The sequence below is a fragment of the Podarcis melisellensis genome, assembly GCF_964234715.1.
Source record: "Podarcis melisellensis genome assembly, chromosome: 14".
Taxonomy (NCBI): Eukaryota; Metazoa; Chordata; class Lepidosauria; order Squamata; family Lacertidae; genus Podarcis; species Podarcis melisellensis.
In genome coordinates this window covers 10393487-10406812 of record NC_138546.1, presented here as the reverse complement: position 1 = coordinate 10406812, position 13326 = coordinate 10393487, and positions in this window count along the sequence as shown.

The following is a 13326-nucleotide window of genomic DNA, read 5'->3' as shown; positions in this document are numbered from 1 at the left end:
CCTGCTCCACTTCCTGTTCTGCATTACCACCACTGCTCTGACCAACATCTGCAGGTCCCCTAAATCATATCAGCCTCCTCTTGGTCATAGGAATGTTGTGAGTATTAACAGTTTATAATGTAGAATGCTAACTCCTGAACCAAAAGGGTAAATAGAATCTTCCGCCCTCTTGCTTAAGGAAGTTGGGAGTTCTTTGTAAGAAGACTTTGCTGGACTGAGTACAGGATTACTAAATTTCTGAAACATATGCATGGGCATCTCTGCCAGGCCAGCAAATCCCTGACACACCCTCCACTGTTAGACCACTGTTTTGATTTTCTACTGGTGGTGCGCTTTTATGACTCAACAAGTTGTCTTGTTCGTTGAACCAAAATGAAAAGATGTCTTCATATGTGACATTAAAATGTGTTTTTGAGTCTCCCTTATGCTTCTTTGTCAAGCGAATAAAACAGAAGAGAAACGGTATATATACAATGCCACCCACGCTGGTTTTAGATTTGTGTTAGGATTGGATTAAAACAAAACAAAAAATGCAGTCTTTCCAAGGTAGTAGAAACCGTGGCAGAAAACAATAAAAGCTTTTGGTGTGCTCTTCACATTTGGAACTAAAGGCGTTTTGTCAACTAACTGGTGCAATTAACTGATTAACATCTTGTTTCATTTGCATTTCTGTAACTGAAAGTAGAGTCTGATGGTGTAGGCTTAAATTCGCCTATCCGTTCACATTAAAAATGCATCCAAAATTCAGTTCCTTCTTCAATTAAAAAATGTTCACCAAACTCAAGGGAAAACTGATGACCTGGAGACACTAGGGTGATGGGGCAGGGGGGGGGCAAGGTTTGTGTGCAGAAAGTCAGAAGGAGATGGGAGCAGAGCCAAACACAGTGGCCACATGGCTCTAATGGTCAGTGGCCCCTTCTTTGCCTCCTGCTGCCAACACCACCGTTGAGAGGCTGCTTTGACTCACCTTCCTCTCCATGGTAGGAAGAGGAGCCTCCATGTTTTTTGGACATTGAGGGCCCCAGCTCCCACCCCAAAAATATTGGGGGGGAAGCTGGCACACCCCTGCCTGGAGAAGAGATCCATATCAAAAATCTCTGAAACTCCCCTAGGAAAATTTCCATTACAGCATGCAGCAAAGATAATCTTAAGAAGAGCCTTATTTATTATCTGACATTCAAGGCCATCCCTGTCTCAGAAGAACAAGATCCAAGATTCAACAGCATCTCCAGTCAAGTGTGCAGGCAAACCTGATGCATGTTTATTGAGAGGTAAGGCCCACTATGTTCAATGGGACTTACTCCCAGGTGAGTGGGCATAGGATTGTGGCCCTACCAAACCCAAAGGGGCTTATTTCAGGGGGGGGAACCATGTATAGGATTATGCTGTGATACGTTTCTCTTACACATTTTCCATGGACGTACACATCACTACTATAATTGCCCTAATTGCTTTGGGTTAGTTCAACAGAAGGGCATTGCTGCCAGTTTTCCATATAAACAGAAGGATGGTGCTTGAATTATGGGGGTCTAGACTCAGGCCCAGTGCAAAATAGTTTGAAGTCCAAGGGAGGGAATTTCAGGACTTGATTCTTGTTACTCTAGAGCTGTACCAACTCCAGCTTTTAGGAGTTATTTGGTCAAGGTAGCCTCCTGTAAAGTAAGGCCAAGTAAGGCAATATAGAATCTATCATTGTCCTCTTCTGTGTGACAGCTTTCAAGGTGTTGGAAGAAGGCTGTCATGCCAGTCTATGCAGATGGCCCCTAATCTATTCCTTGTACTTCTCTTAACACATAATCCTCTTAGTAGAGAATGGTGAAGAAATTCAATTCCATTTGCATTTAAAACTGATATTCTCAAATTCACACTTTCCAAATACAATATGGGAACCAAATCACAGCCATTCTTAAAAATTCACACAAATCCAATTTTTGTGATGCAGTTCTCTAGCCAAACAACGTTTACAGAAATGAATCTTTGAGTGGGCGGTGTGCATAGAAATGAATATACTAGTGAAAATAACATACGGAAATGCATTATGTTAGGAAAAATTGCACGCAAAAAATGTGTGCGTTGGTTAAAACAGCATACAAAAATGTGTTTATTATGAAGAAATTCACCCGGAAATCTTTTCATGAAGATTTTTTTAAAAATCAAAAATCGCAAATTGCTGCAGAAATGTGAAGAACTGAGTTTAAGATTGGAAAAAATGAGAAACTGGGTATTGAAACTGACAGATCCTTCCATCCTTACCTTTTGGTATATGAATGGACTGTGTTCTTTATTGCACAACAAACCAAATTATATAGAAGAGAAGTACAAAATGCAACAACCTATTCAAAAAAACTATAGGAATACCCTCCAGCAGCCAGTACTCTAAGGCACAGCTCTTCAGCAGCTATCCACAGGATAGCAGGCCAGGGCCACACACTGCCCCTCCTCCACTCAGGTAAGCTACCAAGAAAGGAGACCACACAGCTGACTGGGATCAAATCAGGACACAACTTTTATTGACTACAGATGAAGTGGTTTGGCATAGTCATTAGGTAAGCATTTGTTTACCAGAAATGACATCAGGGTCCACCCGGCAGCAGGGATTCCTATGTTGTTGTTGTTGTTTAGTCGTTTAGTCGTGTCCGACTCTTCGTGACCCCATGGACCAGAGAACGCCAGGCACCTCTGTCCTCCACTGCCTCCCGCAGTTTGGTCAAACTCATGCTGGTAACCTCGAAAACACTATCCAGCCATCTCGTCCTCTGTCGCCCCCTTCTCCTTGTGCCCTCCATCTTTCCCAACATCAGGGTCTTCTCCAGGGAGTCTTCTCTTCTCATGAGGTGGCCAAAGTACTGGAGCCTCAGCTTCACAATCTGTCCTTCCAGTGAGCACTCAGGGTTGATTTCCTTCAGTATGGAGAGGTTTGATCTTCTTGCAGTCCATGGGACTCTCAAGAGTCTCCTCCAGCACCATAATTCAAAAGCATCAATTCTTCGGCGATCAGCCTTCTTTATGGTCCAGCTCTCACTTCCATACATCACTACTGGGAAAACCATAGCTTTAACTATACGAACCTTTGTTGGCAAGGTGATGTCTCTACTTCTCAAGATGCTGTCTAGGCCTGTCATTGCCCTTCTCCCAAGAAGCAGGCGTCTTTTAATTTCGTGGCTGCTGTCACCATCTGCAGTGATCATTGAGCCCAAGAAAGTGAAATCTCTCACTACCTCCATTTCTTCCCCTTCTATTTGCCAGGAGGTGATGGGACCAGTGGCCATGATCTTCGTTTTTTTGATGTTGAGCTTCAGACCATATTTTGCGCTCTCCTCTTTCACCCTCATTAAAAGGTTCTTTAATTCCTCCTCACTTTCTGCCATCAAGGTTGTGTCATCTGCATATCTGAGGTTGTTGATATTTCTTCCGGCAATCTTAATTCCGGCTAGGGATTCATCCAGCCCAGCCTTTCGCATGATGAATTCTGCATATAAGTTAAATAAGCAGGGAGACAAAATACATCCTTGTCGTACTCCTTTCCCAATTTTGAACCAATCAGTTGTTCCATATCCAGTTCTAACTGTAGCTTCTTGTCCCACATAGAGATTTCTCAGGAGACAGATGAGGTGATCTGGCACTCCCATTTCTTTAAGAACTTGCCATAGTTTGCTGTGGTCGACACAGTCAAAGGCTTTTGCATAGTCAATGAAGCAGAAGTAGATGTCTTTCTGGAACTCTCTAGCTTTCTCCATAATCCAGCGCATGTTTGCAATTTGGTCTCTGGTTCCTCTGCCTCTTCTAAATCCAGCTTGCACTTCTGGGAGTTCTCGGTCCACATACTGCTTGAGCCTTCCTTGTAGAATTTTAAGCATAACCTTGCTAGCGTGTGAAATGAGTGCAATTGTGCGGTAGTTGGAGCATTCTTTGGCACTGCCCTTCTTTGGGATTGGGATGTAGACTGATCTTCTCCAATCTTCTGGCCACTGCTGAGTTTTCCAAACTTGCTGGCATATTGAGTGTAGCACCTTAACAGCATCATCTTTTAAAATTTTAAATAGTTCAGCTGGAATACCATCACTTCCACTGGCCTTGTTATTTGCAGTGCTTTCTAAGGCCCATTTGACTTCACTTTCCAGGATGTCTGGCTCAAGGTCAGCAACCACACTACCTGGGGTATACGGGACATCCATTTCTTTCTGGTATAATTCCTCTGTGTATTCTTGCCACCTCTTCTTGATGTCTTCTGCTTCTGTTAGGTCCTTTCCACTTTTGTCCTTTATTATGGAAATCTTTGTACGAAATGTTCCTTTCATATCTCCAATTTTCTTGAACAGATCTCTGGTTCTTCCCATTCTATTGCTTTCCTCTATTTCTTTGCATTGCTCGTTTAAGAAGGTCTTCTTGTCTCTCCTTGCTATTCTTTGGAAATCTGCATTCAATTTCCTGTATCTTTCACCATCTCCCTCGCATTTTGCTTGCCTTCTCTCCCCCGCTATTTGTAAGGCCTCGTTGGACAGCCACTTTGCTTTCTTGCATTTGCTTTTCATTGGGATGGTTTTAGTTGCTGCTTCCTGTATAATGTTGCGAGCCTCCATCCATAGTTCTTCAGGCACTCTGTCCAGCAAATCTAAATCCTTAAACCTGTTCCTCACTTCCACTGTGTATTCATAAGGGATTTGACTTAGATTGTATCTTACCGGCCCAGTGGTTTTTCCTACTTTCTTAAGTTTAAGCTTGAATTTTGCTATAAGAAGCTGATGATCTGAGCCACAGTCAGCTCCAGGTCTTGTTTTTGCTGACTGTATAGAGCTTCTCCATCTTTGGCTGCAGAGAATATAATCAATCTGATTTCGATGCTGCCCATCTGGTGATGTCCATGTGTAGAGTCGTCTCTTGTGTTGTTGGAAAAGCGTGTTTGTGATGACCAGCTTGTTCTCTTGACAGAACTCTATTAGCCTTTGCCCTGCTTCGTTTTGATCTCCAAGACCAAACTTGCCAGTTGTTCCTTTTATCTCTTGACTCCCTACTTTAGCATTCCAATCCCCTATGATGAGAAGAACATCCTTCTTTGGTGTCACTTCTATAAGGTGTTGTAAGTCTTCATAGAATTGGTCAATTTCAGTTTCTTCAGCACCAGTAGTTGGTGCATAAACTTGGATTACTGTGATGTTAAAAGGTCTGCCTTGGATTCGTATCGAGATCATTCTATCATTTTTGAGATTGCATCCCAGTACAGCCTTTGCCACTCTTTTGTTGACTATGAGGGCCACTCCATTTCTTTTACGGGTTTCTTGCCCACAGTAGTAGATATGATGGTCATCCGAAATGAATTCACCCATTCCCGTCCATTTTAGTTCACTGATGCCCAGGATGTCAATATTTATTCTTGCCATCTCATTTTTTACCACCTCCAACTTACCCAGGTTCATGGTTCTTACATTCCAGGTTCCTATGCAATATTTTTCTTTACAGCATTGGACTTTCCTTTCGCTTCCAGGCATATCCGCAACTGAGCGTCCTTTCGGCTTTGGCCCAGCCGCTTCATCAGCTCTGGATCTACTTGTACTTGCCCTCCGCTCTTCCCCAGTAGCATGTTGGACGCCTTCCGACCTGAGGGGCTCATCTTCCAGCGTCATAACTTTTATATGCCTGTTGTCTTTGTCCATGGAGTTTTCTTGGCAGGGATACTGGAGTGGCTTGCCGGTTCCTCCTCCAGGTGGATCACGTTTGGTCAAAACTCTCCACTATGACCTGTTCATCTTGGGTGCCCTGCTCGGCATAGTTCATAGCTTCTCTGAGTTCTTCAAGCCCCTTCGCCACGGCAAGGCAGTGATCCATGAAGGGGAGGGATTCCTATAACTTACATCAAATAGGGGGATCCCCACAAGGATTGCAGCCTCTAGGAGCACTGAGTCCCAAGACCCCCGTCTGGGCAAATGGACAGAGGCAACTCCATCAAGGATCCCTTTAATGGGATAACCCATTTTTGGAGGGGAAAGGAAGGGTACAACCTCAGAGGCTGATTTAAACCCCCCAGGAGCAGACCCAAGGGATGGGGCAGAGGAAGGGTGTGTGGTGAGGGTGGGTGTAACCACTGGGGGGGGCTGCAGCGCACCCGAGTCACACATCTCTCCTGGGAGTGATGCGGTGGCTTGGACACCCGCAGGCCCCACACTGCCCCAAACGGTCCGCCCGCCGCCTTCCCCTCAGCTATAGGGCGGCTGAGTGGAAGGAGGCCGGAAGACTCCTCAGAGGCCCCGCCCCCGTGCACAGCTAGCCCTGCCCCCGGGCGCATGGCACGCGCGCCACCCCAGGCGCCCAATCGGCTTGCTCCGCTGCTGTCAAGAGAAGCCTGATTGTTCCCTCAAGCCTGTCCCCACAGACCCCTCTGCACCAGCCCGCCATTGGCCAATTCACCATGCTGATGCGGAGCAGGAACTCAAGCCGGGAGCACAAGCCTAAGCTAACGCCCTGGCAAGACTCAGACCCCGACACACAGTCCTGCATCACTGGGGGGCGGGCTGGCTGTCCTACAAAGCTGCCACATCCCTATAAGATGGTAAGTGGAATTATCAATCAGGCCTTATCTTTAAAAAGACAGGTATCACTTGACTATTATTATATTCTAGGTAGGGTCGACCCTAGTGGGAAAATGGTCCACGAAGCATGGAGCTTATGTCCAGCTATAAATTTATTTTGGCTTCTTTTTATTTTATCAGACCATAACTGAGAAGATATTATTTCTTTATAACGTTTTTATCCTGACTTACCACAACGCAAAATCATTTTATAAATATACATACATATAAACCAACATACGTATGCACTAACAACACTCGAAAAGAAGCAGATCTTAACAAACGCCAGCAGCGGCTTAAAAAACAACAACAACCATTATGCAGCAGCATGTATCCTTAAAAGGATATTTTAAATAAAGTATATTTTATGGTGCTGAAATGAACAGAAAGTGGGTGGCAAGAAAGGACCTCCTATGAATCTATTCTGTAGCCTGGGGATTAGCACTGAGAAGGCCTTCCTCCATTACGTAATCGGCCACTTGTGGGATATATCTTCACCGAAGCAGTCAAATACAACATTTACTGTTTCCTAGAGTGGACACACGAGGGAATGTTGCTCCAGACAGGGAGGAGTTCCTGTCATACCTGCTGTGAAGCATCCTCCGCCTGTGTGTGACCAGGTAGATGGGCGTGACCCTACAAAAGGCCACACAGCCATCTTCCTCTTTTGCTCTTTTGCCATCTTCCTCTCTGCTGGCTCTTAGCCAGCAACATATGGCTCATCCTTTCGGAGGATGGAAGCCACAAGGTAGAAAGTCTGAGGCCTAGCTCAGACTTCTTTTCTCTACAAATGTAACTGTTAACCACAAGATAAAGCCTGCCTTCAGGATACTACCATGTACTGAATGTAAGTCAACCTTACCATTACTTTGAAAGAAGACTGTCAAGTTATTATTATTTTTAAGAGGGAAATACAGTGGTACTTCAGGTTACAGACACTTCAGGTTACAGACTCTTCGGGTTACAGACTCCGCTAACCCAGAAATAGTACCTCGGGTTAAGAACTTTGCTTCAGGATGAGAACAGAAATCGTGCGGCGGCAGCGGGAGGCCCCATTAGCTAAAGTGGTACCTCAGGTTAAGAACAGTTTCAGGTTAAGAATGGACCTCCAGAACGAATTAAGTTCTTAACCCGAGGTACCACTGTAAAGGGGAAATTTACCAGGAACTGTCCAATCTGGACAAGCCAGACTGGATTGCTTAACTTAAATTATTCTAATGAATCCATCAACTTGCTTCCAGCCATATGCAAGGGAAAGTTCTCTGCTACTTGCTCCCTAGTGTGAATGAGGAGGGATAATATTTAATCACTATATCTTCTCCTACTTTCCACAACATTCCCACACCGCTGGATCTCCATTAGAATGCAATGGATACATCGAAGACCACCCATATTCCCTTATATTCCTGCCTCATCACTGAGGTCTTCAGGGGGGTCAGCATCAGTTGTCCCCTGTAGCTCAGATGCATGGCTTATACATCCACCAGGAGTCATGCATTCAGTATTGTGGGCTCAATTTTATGGAACTCCCAGGTGAGGTCAGATGCCCCTTTCCTACTGAACATCTGGTGCCAACTGAATATTTTTTTGTTTATTACAGCAGGGATTTTAATTGAAGTCCAATGTTATGGTTCAACCCGTTTTTACCTTTTCCGCATTGTACACCACTTAGCGATTGATAAGCGGTATACATAAGCTGTTTAAATAAAAGAAAGACATAAAATAATAAACATAGGAAGCTGTCTTATTCCACGTCAGACAAGGCCCATTATTGTTTCATTGGAGGGCAGTGAATTTCCAAGGTCTCAAGCAGAGATATGCCATCACTTGTTTCTTGGTCTATTTAACAGGAGGTGCCAATAATTAAATCTGGAACCTTCTACATGCAAAGTATCTGCTCTCTCATTAAGGCACGGTCCTTCTCCAGTGGAAAGGCCTGAGGAACTCATAGCAGGGTTTTGGATGATCTCAGTAAAGAGGCACCATAGGAAAAATAATAAAGGATCTCCTCCAAAGATTGTTTCACAGTTCCAGAGATCAAAGCATTGCTATTCATGGCAGGCGTTCTTTTAAGTATGTGCATTGGGGTAAGGGGTAGCTAAATCTTTAATTAAGACTTTGCCTTTAAGTGACATTACATTGTGAAATATACTTGGAGTCGTGTAGTGATTTCATGCTCTTTATTGCAGCTCGTAAAACAGTGAATGAATTTCCCCCAAAACCTCTGGCTTTATATACATTATTTACACAATGGGTCCCGTCTGATTGGCTGATTCTGCTTCCCTCCTGGAGCCTGATTGGGCTGCTCCTGCAGGCCAATCAGTTGTTGCATTCTAGGATCCTACCTGCCTATTGTTCTAGGATCCGAACTTAGTACATAACAGTTTCTCTGAAATCCACCCAGTCACATGAAATCTACCATTTCCAACTCAAACATGACAAATGAGAAAGCACAAGTATAGATAGACCTGAAGCAAATGTTCCCCACATTTTTACATACTTCCTCTTGCAGGACATCCTGTAAGACACAAAACAATCTGCCAGGAATTTCTTGTTTGCTGTTTTCCCACTGACTGAACATGCAGAGCAATGTTTGCTGAAACACATTTTTTTCCATATTTGAGTTTTGTTGTAATGTAAAACATTGGATATATTCAAATGCCATTGTTTAGATTTATGTAGCAAGAAAACCACCTGCTAGACACTTGCCAAGCCATTCCACTAGGGTTGCCATATTTCAAAACGTCAAAACCAGGACACCCCAAAAGTTGTCAAGCTTTTTTTGGACATATGACAGCCCTAATTCAACCATCTTCCCAGTCCCTGCTGCTTCAGGCAAAGTCAGAATACAAGCCTTGCAACATGCTAAGGCAGGGGCTTGACTTTCAAGTTGCGTTCCCAGGAACCTTAGATTCTTCAAAAGCTTTTCAGGGACAGCCCTTAGTACAAAATGTTAGGGAGATTGAGAGACCTGATGGAAATCAGACATTTCCAGCTGGAAAATAGAGGGCAGAGGAATTTAAAAAACAGGGATCAAATCACAGATAGCTGGAGAAATAGGCACCTACAGTATACTTGGAAAAGAAGTGGCAAGGGTTATTGGAGAACCAGATTCTTTGTTTTGCAACTCTGCTATAAGAAGCAACATCAAACTGCTGACTATAATTTCACACTTTTACCAACGCTTTTAGACCACAGGCTGTCAATGAACTATTTGACCAGTCAACTATATTTGTTTACTGCTGTCATCTCTGACACCCAGAGTGATTTATGGGGTACTTTTCTGTTATGTCTGATATTCTCTAGCTGATGGAAATGCTGCAAATAGTGTCTAGAAACACAGTCAGCAGAACTTAAGTCACAGTGCCCCGCTGTTTATTAAATTATTCCTATTTCCCCCCGAGATCTATGCTTCACCCATACCGAACACTGAAACAGGAATAAAGTTGCTTTTCATTCTCTGGTGCTGCCGGAGGTTATCCACTGTCACAATTCATTTTCAATACATTTGACAAGCACTTTAATTTTGTGTAATGGGGAGGCTAAGAATCAAATTTCAGACAGGGGAACTATCTAATATCGCTCTGCAAATGTCAAGGTTTGGTGTTACTATGCACACAATTAAGAAGATGGGGTGAAATTGGAACCACAATCATTCTTTCCTCCTAATGTTAATTTGTACACTAGCATTGCAGTAACCTGCCTAATCTTGTAATGGTTTATACAGTAACTGCTTATGAAAGGCCTGAGTCATCCCAGGACATCTTTATTTTATTTTACTTTATTTTTTAACCATGGCATAATGCCCTCTATCTTGGTGCTTACTGTGCAGTTCCTAAACCACAAAAATTATCTTACACCATATTACAGGATACATACATGGCTAGAACTGTGTCTGGCATTCTACCATAACTATTGCCTAAATCACCCCGTTGCCCTAACTGCTCCTCTAAAGGGGACCTCGGTTTCTGTTCCTGCTCAAAATCATTCCTCTCTTATAACCTTTGTTGATGGGGAGCACTTTAAAGAGCAGTTTGTTCTACATACATAGGGTCCCCCTATGATGCAAACTCTTATACAATTGAGGTTCCATATCTCAGGAGGAGCATTTGCATGCACAGCAAACTTGCCTGTAGAAATTCCTCACCACCAGGTGTGGACCAGCAGGGACATGATGGCAGAAGCAGTGCCAGCAGGCAGAGTCACCCCCTCACACAACTGTAAATTGTAACAGAGGCCCAAGAAATCTCAACTAGAAGTGGGCATTTAGCGTCACCATTCCCATGCTGCAGGACACTTTTCTTGCAGAGATGCAGCAGGCATCCTCACTTTTTTTAGGTGTCTCTTGAAGACATTTTTTTTTATGCCAGCTGGCTTTTGTACTTCTTTTCTTCCATAAGCCAGTTGCTTTAATTGTATTGCTTTTGTTGGGCTTTCTATTTTACATGATTATTGGTTCTTTTGTTTTTTAATTATTATTTTTGTGTTGCAGTTTTGTGTTGTGAACTGCCTTGAGATCTGCGGGTATAAAGCGGTATATAACTTTGAGAAATAAAATGGATAAATTATATTTTATAATATGCTCGTATAGAGAGGAGCATCCAACCCTTATAGGGCTTATAGGGGGGCAAAAAAATCAGGGGTCATCCTAGATAAATAGTGTTCATTGAACTATATCATTTGGGCCAGTGAGATGGAAGTGCTTAAACCCAAATTCCTGCTTGGCTGTGAAGCTGATGGGGTGACATTGCGTCAGTCACAATCTCAGCCTGTTCTAACCCAACAGGAACATCCAACTTACCTCATAGGGTTGTACAGTGGTACCTCGCAAGACAAAATTAATTCGTTCTGCAAGTTTTTTCATCTTGAGAATTTTTCGTCTTGCGAAGCACGGATTCCAACCCAAAATCCAAAACCCCCCAAAAAAGTTTTAAAAGTTTAACTTACCAAATGGCTGCAAAAGAAGTTTTGGAAAAGCTTCAAAAATCACCAAAGTCTTCAAAAACCTTTAAAAAGGCTCAAAAAAGGAAACAAACTTACAAGACGTTTTCGTCTTGCGAAGCAAGCCCATGGGGAAATTTGTCTTGTGAAGCAACTCAAAAAACCAAAAAACTCTTTCGTCTTGCGAGTTTTATGTCTGACGAGGCATTCGTCTTGCAAGGTACCACTGTATTTCTTGCTTGTGCTTATGAAAGTTCCCATTCTATAAATTTTACTTGCGCCTTTTCCCAGCAACTTCCCTACAATTGTTCCTCTTTGGTTTTAATTTCAAGATTCCTGTCGCGACTGTTGCTGCAGGCACAACTGCTGAACTTTGCTCAGCAGTTAAGACGCAGGAAATGCTTCCAAGGGACCCATAGATCTTTGCCTTTTCCAAGCGCTTGAAACTCCAGAGGACTAACAGACTTTAGCTGAGGTGATTTGGAATTAATAAAATTTTAGGGAAGTGGAAAGAGAGGGAAGTGGCTGCTGAGAAGAAGAAAAACCCTCCTGAGTTGTGAACCACCCTGAGATCTACAGGTATATGACAATATATAAATTGAAAAAATGATAATAATAATTATAAATGTTTCTGAGGAGAGACCTCTGGAGATGGTGAAGAGAGAACCGGGTAGAATATACTTTCCCACTGTGATACAGAGAAAAGGCATGAAAGAGGAGAGGGTATCTGAAGAATCAGAGCGCCCTCTATTTCTCCAATGGAAATAATGTCTAATGGGGTTACTTCCTAAAAAATAGGTGCAAGATTGTAGCCTTTCTTTCCTTTCCCCTCCAGAGCGTACTAACAAAAGATTTTGGCTTTTTGGCCTAGTTCTAAGGTGCTACATGCTTCTGTCTGCTCATGGCAGGTGCATGCATGCTGTCCTCCACACAAATACAAAACTCTCAAGTGCCTCTAGCCACAGGGCGCTGCATCTTCCAATAGCATCAGACTTAACCGGTTTTTATTTTTGCTTAGACCAGATCTTAAGCAGCATTACCACTTTCCTGTCGCTGGCAGTGACCCTGGTCCAAAGGGAGTCACAGTTCTTAGCACGTCCAGCGAAACATTTCATTACGAAGGGCACCAACAGTAACACTGTCTTTAAACCGATGCTGAGAATGACACATCAGCCGCGCACAAAATCCCTTTGTATCAGCAGCAGATTTACAACATTTTTGTCTTATGATTAAGAACCTGATTTACTGTTGAGGGGGTGGGGGTGGGGAGGTGTTTGCTGGCCAAATCCTAGGCGCTGATAATGCAATAGCAAACGATCATCAGACTGAACCGGTATGACAATCCCATTCTGACGAAAGGTGGAGGGGAACGGAAATTACACATTCGCTGGGAAACATTTATGGGAGATAAACACCTGCAAATGTCTGTACGTTTCCTCTTTCTTGTTATGCTTGTTTTGCTGCCACTTTTGCGTGCTGGAAAAAAAAAAGTTTAAAAACCCGCAAATGACTAAAATAATAATAATTAGTAAGTGTGCTAGGATTGCAACTTGAGCCAAGCAGAGCTCAACCCTAGGCCACGCCAACTAACCAGGGTCCCTCTGAGCATGTGCAGAGTGCCTCTCTTTTGCATAGCTGTCAACTTTTCCCTTTTCTTGCGAGGAATCCTATTCGGAATAAGGGAATTTCCTTTTTTTTAAAAAGGGAAACGTTGACATCTATGCTCCTTGGGTTCCTGTTTAGTGCTTGAGTACACTGAGTACATATAATTTCAATAAATAAAAATAAGTAATTTGGAGGGAGAAACACAAAAGCACGATTC